The sequence below is a fragment of the Cyprinus carpio genome, chromosome A17, assembly GCF_018340385.1.
Source record: "Cyprinus carpio isolate SPL01 chromosome A17, ASM1834038v1, whole genome shotgun sequence".
NCBI lineage: Eukaryota > Metazoa > Chordata > Actinopteri > Cypriniformes > Cyprinidae > Cyprinus > Cyprinus carpio.
The window spans coordinates 23,445,938-23,463,116 of record NC_056588.1 but is presented as its reverse complement, the minus strand read 5'-3'; the positions used below and the strand labels follow the sequence as shown (position 1 = coordinate 23,463,116).

At 37.1% G+C, this 17,179-nt stretch overlaps 1 long non-coding RNA gene across 1 annotated transcript in view; it reads left to right on the top strand.

The window, feature by feature from the left end:
• The first annotated feature begins 5,368 nt into the window (after positions 1-5,368).
• LOC109096778 overlaps positions 5,369-17,179 on the top strand; it is a 75,786-nt gene continuing 63,975 nt past the window's right edge. Inside the window, exon 1 of the long non-coding RNA XR_006162192.1 lies at positions 5,369-5,407. This is a non-coding gene — a long non-coding RNA (uncharacterized LOC109096778). The remainder of the gene's footprint in view (positions 5,408-17,179) is intronic.

Here is a 17,179-nt window from a genome sequence, read left to right as displayed (position 1 = left end):
CTATTAGCCTTCCTATATGTTCAACTTTGCCCTTAAACAAAAGTGCATCCTTTAAAATGTTACCATACTAGTAAATAGCGAAAATATTTACATTTACTGTTGTATTAGTATATAGTTTTAATTTCAAGATGTTCAGCATGTTAGGACTGTATGAAACTAAAACACAACTTAAATGTCTTTGTAAGTAGCACCTTATTGCTGCTGTTTTTAGAAAAGAAACGTACTGTACCTGAAAACGCCCCCTGGAGGACAAACAGACGCTAGACTAAATATGAAGAAATGAGTGCGAAAAGGAAAGTTATCGTGAAAAGTTAATATATTATATGCAATTACTTTTGTTTCACCCGAGGTGTTTTTTTTTTTCTATTGCACATGATTATTATTATATTAATTGTTTCCATATGCTTTTACTGCATGGCTTTAGTTGTCTTAGTAACTGACCTGAAGGACTCCAGCTAATGTTTTAGTAATGAATAATGAATATAATTTTCCTTGAGCTGAAATAAAAGCGCGTTCGTTGCTGTAGTGGTAATTGTTGCGGTTTATTCCATAAATAAATGTGTAGGACTAAAGGCCATCAGCATCACCGACAAGTAGCCTATTTACTTTGGGCTGCTTCTTTGCACAAGAATCCAGTATACGTTTGCTATTCGTGGATGTGATGTGATGGTGTGTGAAGATTCATTTACGGTGCGTGTTTTGCAAGCAGAACATATTTCGGAATAATATGGCCCTGCTCTTTACTTTAATCTTAATCGGATACGTTTACTTCTAATGACACTTTGATTCACATCAAGGAGAAAACATAACCACACAAAGAGAAAAGTCAAGTATTTGCAAGCTCTTCATGTGAATTTAGTAGAGACAAGTGCTTTCAAGCCTTCTGTTAATGTGTTTTGTACAGCTGAAGCGGTGGGGTTTTTCATGGAGTCATCTCGCCACCCTGTGGCCTCATTTTTCAGACATTCTGTACAAGTAATCTGGAACTGTTACATTTAAAAAGATACACTTACGTGTTAAGAAGGCTATGTTAGGAACAAATTAACAGATGCTAACTTTAATAAATTCTACAATTCTACGTAGATCTGTTGCTCACAAAAATATAATTTAATGCATATCTCCTCTTCTCTAGATTGCCTTTCGTCTAATAAACCTGGCATTATAAGATTTAATTTAGACTATTGTTGGCTCTTTGACGGTGCTTTCGCTCCTTTTTTTGTAGAGATGCTTTGAAGCGTCTGCCTATATGCATAAATATAGATGTAAAATGCAAAAAATGGCCTTATGTGTAGCTATTGGGGTAACCAGGTGAAACAGAACAACCAATTGAAATTAAAAATTAATTAGCAGTTTTTAAAGCAAATCATTCCTTCTTTCTTCCTCTCTTTCGTTATTCACTTCTTAGCTCTTCGACAACACCTTTAATGTTACAAGTACCATACTAGTTTGAAATACAGGTCCCGAAAGATGATTTTGTTCATGTTGCTCAAAAGACATAAATCTGCTTCGAATCTCTGCTTTAAACAGTGGCCGTCAATGAAATTTTATTTTAAAATGTAAAAAATTGGTTCATCCTTCAAGCCGAGCCAGCCAGACCAGCCAATAAAATAATTCTTTTTTGTACAGTAGTCTTCATTAGGGTAAATACAAAAGTTTATCCAAAACTAGATTCAAGATAGAATTTAAACTGATGGATAAAGGTATTTTTTCTTTATTATTGGGGAACATATAAAGTATGTCTGCTTTTTCTATTTAAATGTATCATATATTTCAAATTATGTCACAGACAACAAATAAGTTATTTCTTCAAACATGACATGTAAGGCTAAAATATTTCTTAATGCTTATATATGGACGGGGGGGGTAGAGTGTGATTATCACAGGACCTAACAGGGCACAGGCCACCTTTGCTCAGTTCTCAAGGAGGTGTGGTGGCATACTGTGAGGTTTCTGTGTCCAGCTGAAGTGATGGCAGATGATAGTATTGTGCAAGTAGTAGAGAAAGCTCTGCTCTGACCCAGCACATTTCAGCCAGTGCCAACACACCAAAACACAGCACACACACATACAGAGAGCAGCTGGATCAGCTTTCGGTGTGTGTGTGACTTATACTTATTACACCACCTTGCCATAATAATATGGCCATTGGTCATTAAATAATCAAAAAATTACTTTCAATTCAATAACATTTATATCAACATTCTAAATATCTCTTTCATATCATCTTTTGAATTCATACATATAGAAACCCTTATTTAACATTTTACACATAAGGGCCGTTCATTTTATTTTTTATGTCTTAATAGAAGAGTAGTATAAATGTCAATGAGCCTATATATGCTACCAGTGAAAGTTTTTAAGCTTTTTTAAAATAAGTATCTTCTGGTTACTAAGGCTGCATTATTCGATTCAGTAACTGCAGTATAAATAGTGAAAATCATACAACCCCCCCCCCCCAAAAAAAAAATACCAAACAAACAAAACGAAACAACAAACAAACAAAAAAAATCAAAAAAAACTAGGCCTTCTGTGTGGGAACTTGATTTTAAAATGTATTTATTCCTGTGAGTTCAAAGCTGAATGTCAGCAGCAACGCATTACACATGTCTTCATTGCATTATCCTCAGAAATCATTGTAGTTTGACTGATTAGCTGCCCTCACTAAAACATTTCTTGATTAGAAGTCAGTCGTGAATAGTGGTGCTGCTCAATATAACTGCTAAAATTCACCTTTGATCAAAGGAATAAATTACCATTAAAAATTTATGAAATACAAGAAGTTACTTTTAAATTTAATAATATTTCAACCATATACTGTTTTAATGTCTTTTATCTCAACAATATGCAAGTGTGGTGAGCAATAAGAGCTCTTTCCATAAACATTGAAATCAAAAAAACTTTTGACCGTAGATAGGTTACAATGGGAAGTGAATCTCTTAAAAAGTAACTAATGAAATTATGGAAATTAATAAGTCCACGAGTTCTTAATATATTGGAGCACAATATAGAAATCACCAGATCACAACATGCCACTGCAGGGTCCTCTCAAAAAAAGACAGATATAGCCAGAGTTGGGTAGATTACTTACAATTGAGCCCATTACTGATCTACAGATTACATGATGAAAACGCTTAGTTGAAATAAACTTAATACAATACTACTACCTTTCTTAGATTACTTTTATATAACTCGTTTTAAATAAAGGTGTTTTAAACTTACCATTAAATGTAATATACTGATAAAAAAAAAGGAAGGAGAAAGAAAAAAGTACTTTTTGATGATCAACTCGATAAAATGCCTTACCATATCATTAAACCAGGTCCGAGACTTTCTTCTGACCATGGTAATAAAATCCCTGTAAACGGGATAGTTTACGCTTGGCTCAAATTGCGTCCGCGCCCCTCTTTTTGCAGCCAGGCTAAAGCCCCGCCACCGGAGGTCGTGAGTTTTACAAACTTCACGCGCTTAAGGGTCTATAGGTTAATTTAGAACGGTTGTGCGTGATATAAAAAGCAGACTAACTTATATTATGAAAACTTAAAATAAAAAGAATGAAACACTGTTGAACACCAAATATACAATATTTACTTTGTTTCACCTGCAATGCCAATGTGCAATTAACCAACACCAGATACTGTAAACGTGTAGAACTGTGTCTCAATTATTGAAAATTATTAACTTCTCTGAGCATTGAGTAAAATTTATTTTATAGGGGTTTGGCTGACAAAAAGTTTGGAATCCTGCATTATATGAACAAACATAATAAAAACATGAAAAACTACTTGGACATGACGCGCCCAAAAGTCTTCCAGGTTAACATTATATTGATAAGATACAATAAAAAAAAAAAAAATTTTTTTTTTTTCAGATTCCAGAAAACAACAGTCAGAAAATCATGGAAAGGATTAGTAACTGCGTAATTTATTATTTCATCACATGGCCTTAATGCCTGAGCGGGATTTTTAATTTTTTTACTCAAAAGAAGGCATGGCGCAAATTTATTTAGACAACAATTCGTGAATAGAGCAATAGCTAAAGGTAGTAGGGGTATTTTAGAGGGAGAATAATTAAATGCGAGCGATATTTAATACAAAATTCTAGGAAAACTCATCATTTCTATAACAAATACTCACCTTATTACGATTTTGTCAGTTTTCGCAGGAAAAAGACGATATTCAATAATTTCAGCCCTGACACACCGTTGAACAGAGTTTCTACACTCCAGATGTCTTCCAAACGGGTTGTCCGCCTCCTCTAGCTAGATAGATAAAAAAATGAAATAATAAAAATCATGCCTTGAATCCTTGCTTCTATAAGCTATGTCGAAGATGTTTTAAACAGTTTAAAAACATTTGAGGTCAACGTCAAACACACCAGGTGCGCGCCCGTAACAATCTATCACTACTGGGTATCACCGGCTACATCTGAAGCCTTGGGTTAAGACGTCATGACGTACGGGATTAGTCACTCTCTTGTATTCATACTGTGAAATAATTAGCACATTACATAATATTCGGACCTATAATTTTATTGCTAAGAAGAAATTTATGAAACTAGGCAAAACATACCAAAGTTTATTTATTTATTTATTATTTTTCAATTACAAGTTTGAAAATAAATTTTTCTGTAATAATGCTAATACTAATACTAATGCTAATACTATTAATAATATGAAGTGTAATTGCCTGTCTTTCGGTGTGCTTCCGTATTTACACACCCACAACGGCGGTACGTGTTGCCATATTTTCCAAAACACCCTAAATGTGTTTTTGAATAAAATGTAATGTCAGTGCACCTTAGTGCACTCTTTAGCCTGAGGGATGTATCATAATTCATTTATGTACATCACGAACTACTGAATGCAGATAAGATGTTTCTGTTTTTTGTAGATTTTTCGTCTATTTTTTGGGTCAGGATATGGCGCACTTGACTGACAATGCGACAAATGCCTAAAAATAGTTTTTTGGTTCAATAAAAATGTTTTACGTTAATTTTTTTCTAGTACTTTTGCCTTTTGTGTGTGACTTTTAGGGGTTAGTCCATGTATCCGCTTAAATTAGGCAAAGAAGCAAATATGCAAGCAGTCATGTGATGGAAAACGGTCTAAATCTGGCCACGTTGTCCTGACGGGGGGATTTTTTTTCCAGAGGATTGGCGCCCCGTCGTCGGTCGGTCAGTTTCAGTCAGTCCAGGCAGCTACTGTTATTCACGCATACACACAAGAGACACACAGGTCTGAATGGTGAAAGTGAAAGGAAGGTAAAAGCGGCTACAGAATCGCCTTTTTTACAGCGGAATGTTTCACTCGAAGGGTGGTTATGGAGACGTCAAGAAATCTACACGAAAGTTCTGGACCCAAAGAAGGGGCATGTTTCTCACGCGTCTGAACATCTGCGCGCGCTGTTAGGTGAGTGGGACTCTGACAGGAACTGAAACATTCACAGACATATTCCACACACAAAACGAGTTTTATCCAACCATTAAATCAAATAGCCGTTTCTGGGGGTTTTTCAATGCCACAGAGATGTTCAGATGGCCGCTTGAATGTGAAACGGGGGCTGTAATGTGCGTGATTCACCATTTGTGATCAATAATGTATGGATTGAATGATTAGCGTTAGCTAGCTTCGCCTCGTGGCTACATAAACAAACAGACATGACAGCCTGTTATCTAACAATAGGACACGCCTGAATATAGCCTATATATATGACTTATATATATATATGTATTATATAAAATTACATAAACAGGCAAAACCCCGGTGCCACTCTGGGGGGGTATGGGGTGGGTGAATGGGGGGTGATGAATCAATTCTATAAACAACAGACATAATAACACAGTGTATGTCTGTGCACTATATTCAGAGTATATATACTAAATATATTAACAAAATGGACGTGTGTTGTTGTGTATTTTCGGTATAAGTTCACACAATACTTAGGTGTGTCATGTTTGTTGTTATATATTTGGTCTATAATCACACACATCAGACATGACACTATATACTACACCTACTATATATATAGCATATGTTAGTGTACTGTATAATATATATATATATATATAGATACATAGTGAATATATAGATACAGAATATCTAAATAATAGATATTGTGAATATATAGATACAGAATATCTAAATAATAGATAGGATACACTTAATATGTCTGTGAATATATTTGCAGAATTCATAAACAGCAGACGTGACTCAAAAAATCATTACGTGAATAAATCATTTATTATGATAACAAATATGTAAAACAAATAACAAAAATCAAAATCAATGAACACAAACAACCCTTATGATTTTTAACAGCCCTGATTTGTGAATGTGTACGTGACATAGATATGTGTGTGAATATACAACAACATGGTAAAAAGGAACCTGGTAATTTGTGGTACGTTACTGTATATGAACTTACACAACATTTTCCAACATAATGATGAGCTGTTTTTCCTCGCAATGCATGAATGAGTCTTGTTGTACAAAAAGCGACAGAAACAATTAGGTCGAATTTTCTGTGCCTCAATCGTGCCTCTATGCTGATGGTCTGTTTTCCTATGAGCTACAAGAGTACTGACCAAATCTGGATATAACGAGGAACAGGTGTGGCACACATGCACTTCCTTAGTGTCCTGAAAATCATCTGTGTTCAGTGTGAATGCAGTGAACTGTCACCAACTGTTGCCCTGTTTCAGAACTCCCAGGCACTATTTTTGGGCACCATCACTGTTCTCTCACCTGTGATGACTGATTTAGACCCTGGCTGCCTGTAATGTCCAAAAATGCTAGTCTGGTTGACAGATCTCTGGGTTTTCAGATGCATTGTTTCACCTTTTAAACTTCACTGAGCATCTGATTTTTTTTTTTTTTTTTGGCTGTTTCAGTTTTTTACTCTGAAATATATCTCAGTAAATCTTAAGGCAGTCTCACAGGGGGTCCGTCTTATTATAAAAAGTTTTGTCAGTGCTTTTTCCTGCTGACTCATTTCTGGTTGAATCATGTCAGGACAGGTGAGCAGAGGTCACAGGCCAGAGGATGCTGTCTGCGACTTCCCGTGTGTTTTTGTAGTTGGGTATTAGGAGTTAGATAGAACCGGTCTGGCTTGCCATCAGCTGTTATTAGGATCTCTGTATACTCTCACACGGTTGGAAGAATTTCCTCTCACAGGATACTTCCTGCGTGGACAGGAAATGAGGATGAGTGATGGAGCTACAGAGAAGGGCCATTAGTGGCCTGATTTTATTTATTTTTATTTTTTTCTCACTTTTCTGTTTTATTTTCTGCGTTGTTATTTGTTAGTTTGAATGCTTGTAATATTAAATAGAATTTGACACCAGTGTTTGTTGAATAATTGTCATTTTTAGTAGAGCCTGACCGATGTTGGTTTTTTGGGGGTGATACCGATACCAATATTAGGGAGTAAAAACAGGCCGATATCGATATATCGGCTGTTATTCTTTGTGTATATTATAGTACAGTACCAGTCAAAAGTTTGTACACTTTCCCTATATGAATATATATTCATAAACACATTTTTTTTGCAATGATAACTCAAATGTGGCGATCAAACACTTATAATGATGTGACAGAGTAATGGAGGCAGGGCATTTAACAATAAACTTTATTATCCAAAAGGGTCGGTCTGACATCAGGGCACTGAACAGTAAATTTGAAGTTTATTCAACTTTAATTCAATTCAATGTGTGCATTCATAGAGCCATCCATAGAGCCACTGGCCACGCGTGGTTAAGCATGGTTGAGTTTGATAATTACAGCCGCACCTGATCACTGGGGTTGGGTATCGATTGGGTTTTTTACGATACCGGTGCCAAATCGATACTTTTAAAACGGTTCCGGTGCCTGAACTGATACTTAAAAAAAAAAGAGCCATTAACATTAAAAATATTTAAAATAAATATACATAGCATTCACATTCTTCTAGGATGCTCTCATTTCCCCAGTTGTGCTTCCCTTACTCTAAGGCTAATAAATGTATTTCAAGATCTGGGTCAATATTTAATACAAAACAATATTTAATACAAAACCACATATACATAATGTTTCTATTGTATTTCTGTCAATAACGCTGATATTTAGTTAAAATGAGTGAATTGACTGCTGTTTGTCACTGTCTTTAATCAGTTCTGTGAATGACTTTTATGGTATGCCACATGCACTGTAATATGTTTTATATTAAATTTTTAAAATGAAAATAGCAGCATGATCGTTTTATAAAGTATGCGTTCATACGTGTTAAGGGCTAGATTTTCGCTGGAGGAAACAGCTGTGGTGTGATGAGCGGTGAACGCAGTGAACTTTACAGTGGATGGAAACCCATTGCTCCCTCGTGACCTTTTGTAAACTGTATTTATGACATAGATCTGCACAGATACAGATATTCTAATAATCTATCGATAAACACACACCTTGTGTCCTCTGTTTCTGTTTGAGTCCGCTCACGCTGCGCCGAGCAGCGAGCTGAAAGACGGGGAGGAAACAAAGTCTGCCAACATTTTCATATGAAAGGGGACTGACTCTGAGGCGATCACAAATTTGTATACAGTTTATGGAGCTAATTGCTCTAGCCTCGCTAAAAATGGCCTAACAGCGGCCATGTTTCTTAAGTCCATTTCGGAGAACCAGGACAAATATTTCAATATATTACAATAGATTTACTCAGGCATTTATTTGGCACCGAAATCTGCGTTCTGATTCTGTTCTAGTACATACAGGTTACATAGGTACCCAACCCTACTGATCACACACAGTCTGTTTTTATGCCCTTCACTAACCCCCATGACCACTATCACAGTGACAGGACAACAGTCAACACCACAGACCGGGTCACAGGATGACCCACTCCACTGGCTTGTCTCTAATAATCTGTGTACATCTTGCTTTTAGTGCATGGGTGAATAATACTCATACTTTACATTATGCTGTTTTTCCAGATAGGGTCATTTACATTTGAATATAACACAACCGCAATAAGATTATTCAACTATTAGGTCTACAAACTAAACCTTCGGCATTTTCTGAGACCGTTCTGAGACCACTGAAAGCAGACCCAAAGTCCCTTTAAGGCAAGACATTTCACCCGGATACCATTTTTTAAATGCCTTTTGGACAGTCATGCAAGTACAGCTCCTATTTCTTTTAATGGGGAAATTCTCCAAAGTTTTCACCAAGCTTAGGTTAAATATTACAACTGTCTCCAAAATTCAAATCTGTCAACAAAATTCTGTTTAGAAAAAATGATTTTAATTTTTTTAGTGGAGGTGAAGCACTCAGTTAAGTTTACATTATTTAGTAAACTGATTTCAACTTTAATTAAAAAAAAAAGATATAACAAACACGATTAATGTAACCATTTTAAAGAAAAAATGATGTTTTGTTATAGATTTGAAAGGCAAGGGCGCCACCATTTTGCAGTACCACAGCATGTGACGTCATGGGGTTGGTTCGCTCAGTTGGCCATGCAGTGAAGTAAAATAGGCTAAGCATTTTTTACTTTTTGAACAGCACGCTTGTTTTGAAATTGAGGAAGACAAACTTGAAGGACTGTCAAGCCCATAATAAGTGCAATTGCTTATGCATCTGGACCAGGACTACCGCACTTCTCAGGATGTTATTGTTTCAATAGCAACCAGAGCTTGAAGTGAAAGTGACGTGATGTGTGGCGTTGTATGGTGTTGCATTTTTGGAATTTGTGCTCTGTATTTTTCCCATTCAAGTGTACACACACAGCATTGAGTAGTGAACACACAAACACACACAGACATACACGAACACATCATGAATACACACCCGGAGCAGTGGGCAGCCATTTCTGCAGTGGTGGGGAGCGATTGGGGGTTTGTTGCCTTGCTCAAGGGCACCTTGGTTGTGGGTAATAAGGTTGCTGAGACTAGAACCTGTGACCAGTCAAAACTGCCAATTTGTCCGACAAATAAATCTGATAGGAGAGTAGATTAACTTTGGTGGACTTAAACTTGAAATGTTGTGTGTATTGACATCTTTCCACGGTTGAAATAAAATACGTTCTGACGTTCATTCATGTTCATGTTGCGCTTTAAGTAAATATGAAAAGACGAGTGGTTCACGTGCTGCTTGAACTGCGGCAATACAGCAATCTGTCTCGACACATTAAAGTGCCACAAAATGGTATTTCTTGTTTGAATTTCTTTAAAAAATGGCAAAATTTGAATGCTGGGACTTTGTTTTATACCAGAAGCAACCTGTTGTATGTTGCCATGTTGTCAGTTTCCTCTTTGCTCCACAATGTATTTTTCACTGCGTGAGAACATGATGTGTAGTGTGAGAGCGGCATGGCTTGTTGGACATAGCAACAGTAACTAAGGAGGGCGGGTTTTTGCGAAGAGTCAATTAGCGATTGGCCCTTTTATACAGAAGGCGTGACTATTCCGTCATGTTGCACATTGCACTTTCTCCTATTCATAACTAATATGAGGGCACTGTCTTTGTTTATCTAAAGTGTCCAGATTTTGTGCAGTGAACAAGCACTGGCCCATATTACCGTAATGTGTAAATGTGACATTAAGACATATGCTCAGTATTATTTCTGTATAATATTTTAATATTCACTATAATAGTAATACAAACTTTGTGTAAACTAAGAATAAAAAGATATTATATATTAATATAGTAAATATAAATAATATATATATTAAAAGATGTTATAGATATTAAAAATAATTATACTGTGACGAGTGGGGCGGGGCCGAGAGCCGTGGGAAAGGAGCGAGGCCGGTGGAGTGATTGGGAAATGAGCGACACCTGCTCCACTCACCGGTCTCGAGTCCCACGGAGGAGATCGGGAGGATACAAAAGAGGAGCGACGACAGTGAAGGACGAGAGAGGACCAGGCCTGGGCTTTGTTTTGTGGTTTGGTTTTTGTTTGTGCGCGGCAGTCGACCGTGAGGGGCCGTCGCGCTATTTTATGTTTATTTTGGTTATTAAAGTTTTATTGGAATGTTCGCCGGTTCCCGCCTCCTTCTTCCCGTGATTATGGAGTTTTTATATTGTAACACTGGTGCCGAAACCCGGGAGGAAGGAGGGATGCGCTGCCGAAGATCCCTCGCCGCTGGGGTGTATCCGCAGTGCCATCGAGCAGGGCGTAGCAGTCTGGCGCCCTGGACACTCGAGGCGGTGGGCTGGAGTGAGTTGCCAGGGACGGACGAACTCGCTGCCGGCCGCCCGTGATGTGGAGGGACGGCTGCCGTTCGTGAGGGAGCGGAGGAGTCGCCGCTGTTCGCCAGGTGGCCGGAGCCTGCTGCCATCCGCCAAGAATTGGGAGGAGCAGGGAACGGGGGACTCCTGCCGGCTGCCGAAAGCGGAGGAGCCGTCGCCATCCACCGGGCAGCGGAGGAGTGTCGTGCCGTCCACCGAGGGACTTCGAGTGCCACCGCCAGTCACCGCGGAGGAGTTCACACAGCTGGTGGAGGGCCGAGCGGCAGCGTGTCTGGGAACCGGAAATTATTTTTTTCTCCTCTCTCCCCTCTCTCGTCTCTGTCGCTCCTCATCTTTCCATCTCCTTTTCTCTCGCCTCGTCTGTCCTACCCCCAGGTTCCCGCAGCCACTGTGAGCGGTCCCCCCCCCCGGAGGGAAGGGGGGGGGTAGAGCGCAGTCTCGTGGGTACCCCCCCGGCCTTCGAGGGGCGATGGGGGTATGTGATGAGTGGGGCGGGGCCGAGAGCCGTGGGAACGGAGCGAGGCCGGTGGAGTGATTGGGAAATGAGCAACACCTGCTCCACTCACCGGTCTCGAGTCCCACGGAGGAGATCGGGAGGATACAAAAGAGGAGCGACGACAGTGAAGGACGAGAGAGGACCAGGCCTGGGCTTTATTTTGTGGTTTGGTTTTTGTTTGTGCGCGGCAGTCGACCGTGAGGGGCCGTCGCGCTATTTTATGTTTATTTTGGTTATTAAAGGTTTATTTGAATGTTCGCCGGTTCCCGCCTCCTTTCTTCCCGTAATTATGGAGTTTTTATAGTGTTACATATACCTATACTATTCTCTAAATGATATGTGTTGTATCGCACCTTAGCTGGTACTGTATCGCGATGGGGTATTGCGACAGCCCTTACTGCACAGTAATGAAATGCCCTCCTGCATTATCTTCATCTTTTGTCATGGACTTTTGTTAAATATTAATAAATGTGATTAATTGTGATTTTAATATTGAAAAGTTTGTGTAAAATATTCGTGGAAAATGCACTGAATTTGGTTAAGGATAGCTGAGCACTTGTTTCCCTTTGCAAGGTTACCAGGAAGCTGATTTTAATCTATTTCCATGAGTTCTGCATTTACATGCAAGTTTGAATGATGCAAATCATAGTCTGGCCTTCATCATATTAGAAGTCCCTGCAAACCTTGGATTTGGTTAAGGACAGAGCTGCATAAGAATCCACCTGCCAGTCTCAAGGCCTCAAATGTCACTACCAAGCATGTTCTGATTATTATGTTTAATTATAATTTTGTCTTTTATTGTAAGACTTTACTGAAATTCTGACAGCTGTTTTTATAATGATTTCTTTTTTTTTTCTAACTGTTTAAAGTTTTGAAAAGCCATACTTAGACTATTGAAGTCCAGATGGGAAGGGAACATCTTTTTTTAAGCTTGGCCCTTGCCACACTTACAAGTTTACATCAAAATGTACCACATTCTAAAACATTTAGCAAAATAATAAGATGAAATTAAAAACAGTTATGAATAGTTCTTTGGTTGCCATCAAAGATCATAATTTGTGACACTGGCAACCAGTTAATACCATAAGGTCAAACTGCCTCAGTGAAAAGTCATTGTAATGTAGCTGTGAGTGGTCAGTGAAAGTCTAACACCTTGTCTGTTAATCCACCTCACATCAGATCTGCTGCTCTTGTATTTGGAACATGAAGGACTTGATTTTGAAGTTGTCAAGCCTCAAATCTTACAGTACGTTGCCAGTTCTATTGTGAGAAGGGAAGCTGTACAGGTTTGGTGACTTCAGAAGACATTAGCATTGGCATGCTTCTGCTGTTCCCACTCTGATGACAAGTGTGCTCACAATGAGTTGATTTTAGGGAACTGTAATGCTGGAGGAATAGAGGGAGTGGTGTAGAGCACCCCTCCTGTTCCTGCTCGGCAGGCTGTGGTGCCACTCCCGTCCATTATTTCTGTCCACCCAGTGCTCAGGTGCATTTAACAGTATAAAAGGGACTGTTTTCATCTGCGTCACTTTAATGCAAGAAAGATTAAACGTCAACTAGCATTAAGATTCCCTCTGTCAGGAACAGTGGCTTTCAGGGGTTCCCAAAAGTGACTGAAAGCAGTAACTTGCAAACCGGTTTATTTGGTAAAACTACTTTAAAATGCATCTTTTCCTTGGTGTTGTTTTCCTTTTTTTTTTTTTTATTTTTTTTTTAAAAGTAGTAATATCAAAAGTACGGTTTATTGTCTGACAGATGGCTGCTTTCTGATTCCTGGACTCCCATGCTTGGGCACATGCTCTCTGCTTTGTGAAGAGTGACTGCACGCTGCAAAAAGCTGCATGTGTGAACAATCTAAAAATGCCCAATTGTCACAGTATTACTGTAAATTTCTATGCATGTCATTTATGTCTTAACTTGATTGTTGTCAGGATCTTCATTCACCTTGTCTGTCACCTCTGCACACTACATCTCCCACAATGCCCCTTGGCTTTCACCTGCACACACTTCACCATCACCACACCTGTCTGCCATCATCCTCATCAACTCTCCATAAAAGCCAGCACCACACACACAGGCCTTGTCTGGTTTCGTCTATGGCTAAGACTGCATCCGTTTGGATTTTTACACCCCTGGGGCCTGTTTCAATAAGGAGGTTCAACCAACTCTGAGTTGAAACTTGAACTCTGAATTGACTTAACCTGAGTTGGGCTTACTGATCGGTCAATTAAGTTATTTAAATCAACTCGAGTAGTTTAGCTCGTGCACCACGACCATGAAAAGCCATGATCAATGGAGCTCCGAAATTATGATTCACCATGGCAACAGCACCCGACAAACTGGCAGAACGGTAAATTATCGAAAAAATACAAATTTTCATGGTATCCCACAGGCAAAAGTATAAAAAAGAAGCTAAACATGAAGTATAAACTGCGGCTGAGAGCTACCAATGTTATACAGTACTTAAATCTCTTAAATATTATATCAATCCAAACTGTTATACACAGCGTTGTTAAAATTAAAAAAAAACATAAAAAAACAAACAATAAAAAAACACACTTAAACAATTTTAACAACAAAAACCACAAAATAAAACAAATAAAATTAGCAGCGCTATGCTCTTTTTATTTGCCTAAACAGTGAAATAAAAGATTTAAAAAAATCATGGCCAGATTTTAAACTAACAAAAAATATTCATTACGTGTTATCTACTGACATTTACTACATTCAAATAGTTTGTCATTTTTAAAAATAAAATTATAACATATCAGCCTTTTAAGGTTTTTTTTTTTTTTTTTTTTTTTTTTTTATAAAAGGATGAGTCAGAGTGATAAATTAAATTTTATCTGCTCCATAAACGGTTCTACATAAGCTAATGTGCATTCTAAAAATCTCAACACTTCTGATAACAGGGTAGGCTACTTTCCATCGACCGGTTAAGATTTACAACAAAAATCTGGTCTGATTTTGCATTGGTCTGAACAAAAATATGGCAGACTGAATGAATTTGTAAATCCACAGTTTGACAGCAGAGGGCGCTTATGAACTACAGAGCAGAGCTGTTTCCATGGTAACATCATTAAACAAAACAAATATACACACAGCTAAAATACAAAGCAAATGCAACTGAAACTTTTCCTATTATGCAATCAAAAAAATACTGAAGACATTCGGTTTCGTATTATGCATTCACACAAATAATTAAATCATGTATTCTTTCATATAATTTCTCTCAGCAGTCTGCCTTCAGTAATTTCTTTCCACACAAAACGAAACTACTCTAAGTTACGTGTTGCGCCTGCGTGAGACTCTTAATAACTTTGATAAAAGCTGAACTGTATTTACTGTGAGTTTTTCAAAATGCGCTATAATCAAATACGGGTTTAATGATAATTAAAATACATAACGGGATCATTAAAATAACCTCACGACCGATGTGTTAATATGTCTTGGTGCGCTACCTCCAATCAGGCTGCGAGACCCCTGGTCTATTTCATTGTATCAGCTTAATTTTCTTTGGTTTGTGCCAAAGAAACTACACAAATATCATAAGAATGAGCGAGACAGTTTCCTCACTGCTCCAATTACTGCGGCCTTACTAATGTGCTCTGCATTCCTGATGTTATATAGAAAAATGGTACCGCTCAAATAAATAGCATATGGATATGGCAAAAAAATCTAAATAATCCTCTCCTGATGCAGGGCTCCAGATAAAAAGAGTGTAGTTTGGGCTCCTAATCAATGCATCCTAAAAATGTTGTCATATGTCTTGCACACATCCAGTGTGTTCTTCTTCATTAGTAACATGCAAATACATAAGAGATGTTGAATTTTACCTTAAGCTCCTTGCATTCTTTCTTATGTCAACACTTTAAGTAAAAATATGAATATGCAATATAGCACATAAATTTAGAAAAATGCTCCTATTTTTCTGAATGAGCGATAGACATTTCAGTAAGATGCTGTATCTTATAATATTAAAAAATATATAATCATAATCTATGATAAAAATACTATTATAAACTAGGTTAGTGGATAATTCAGCAGCAAAAGATACTCTAGAAAAATCACGGGTGCACAATAAATTTATACAGTTTATAAAATCTAGTGAAATATTTTTGGTTTATTTACAAATAAAAGTGAATAAAGTCTAAAATTTTTTTGTAAAATGTTACACATTGCTCTTTGTATTGTTGTAAAATACATTCATGAATAAACAAGTATATACATTTATATAGAAAAATATTTCATTAACGTTTTATTTTGGTTTGATCTAGCTCAGGACTGTTTTGATAATCATAACCCTTTAAGGTATTTTAAGAGAGATTATGTTGTGAATAAAATGTTAAGCCAAAAATAAAACGTCCTATCAATTACCTTTATTTTGTTTCTTATACATATGACTTACAAAAAGAGATGTTAATAGGCAGAATGATTTGTCAATCAGCTACTTCTCATATAGCTTATTTAATGGCGAATAAGAGAGTTTCTCTCTCTCATCTCATTTTGTGTGACAAATATATTTATTTGTATAAATTAATTGTATAATTGTAATTACATAATATGACTTTCAAAAGCGAAAGTAATTACCTTAATTTATTTGTTAGAATATGTATATTTTAACTAATTGCAAAAGCTGAATAATCAATAAATGTCTAATGATTAATTTGTTAAATAATCGATGATTATTTGACTGATCGTTCTAAATAATCGTTAGATTCATTGATTACCAAAATAATTGTTTGTTGCAGCCCTATACCATAGACTAATTAATGAAATTTTTTATAACCTATTTAAAACAAAGAGCAATAGAATTTTTTTTTTCTTTTTTTCTTTTTTTTTATTATAATTAGTAAAGTAGCCTTGTGATTTCACCCCCCCCCCCCCCCCCACAGAAATTCTGTGTTGTATATTTAAATGTTTCTGGTTATCAAATGAAGGCATAAAACATTAATTTCATTTATCTTTTATTTATTGAAAATTAAGCAAACTTTATTTTTGGCAAATAAAGAGGATTTACTTTTAAAATTAAAACATGGAAGAAATGTGTGATTATTCCTTAAAAAATGTTTGTTTCATAGCCTATTTTAGTAGTAGTAGATTCTTAGTAGATGTACATGCTACTGAAAAATAGACTTCAAATCAAACCGGACTTTTATTTTGACGGGTTGCCGTGAATACCTTTACAGTTCTGTGTATGTGATATGACACTAGTTTTACACAAATCAAACGGTCAGAAGCTCATGAAGTGACTCTCAGAGCAGTTCTGGAGATGTTGTTCATGTATTTACGTCCTCATTTGGTGAGACAGCAGACGCTGAAATCACCGCGAGCGTCATGCGTGCTTCAGTATATGTGTAGTAAATGGAACCGCGTGTCTGCACCATTCATTGACAGAGATGCGCAGAACATGCAGGATTCATATTTAAATAGACTTTTGCGGCTTAATAGTTTCAGATATTAGTCCA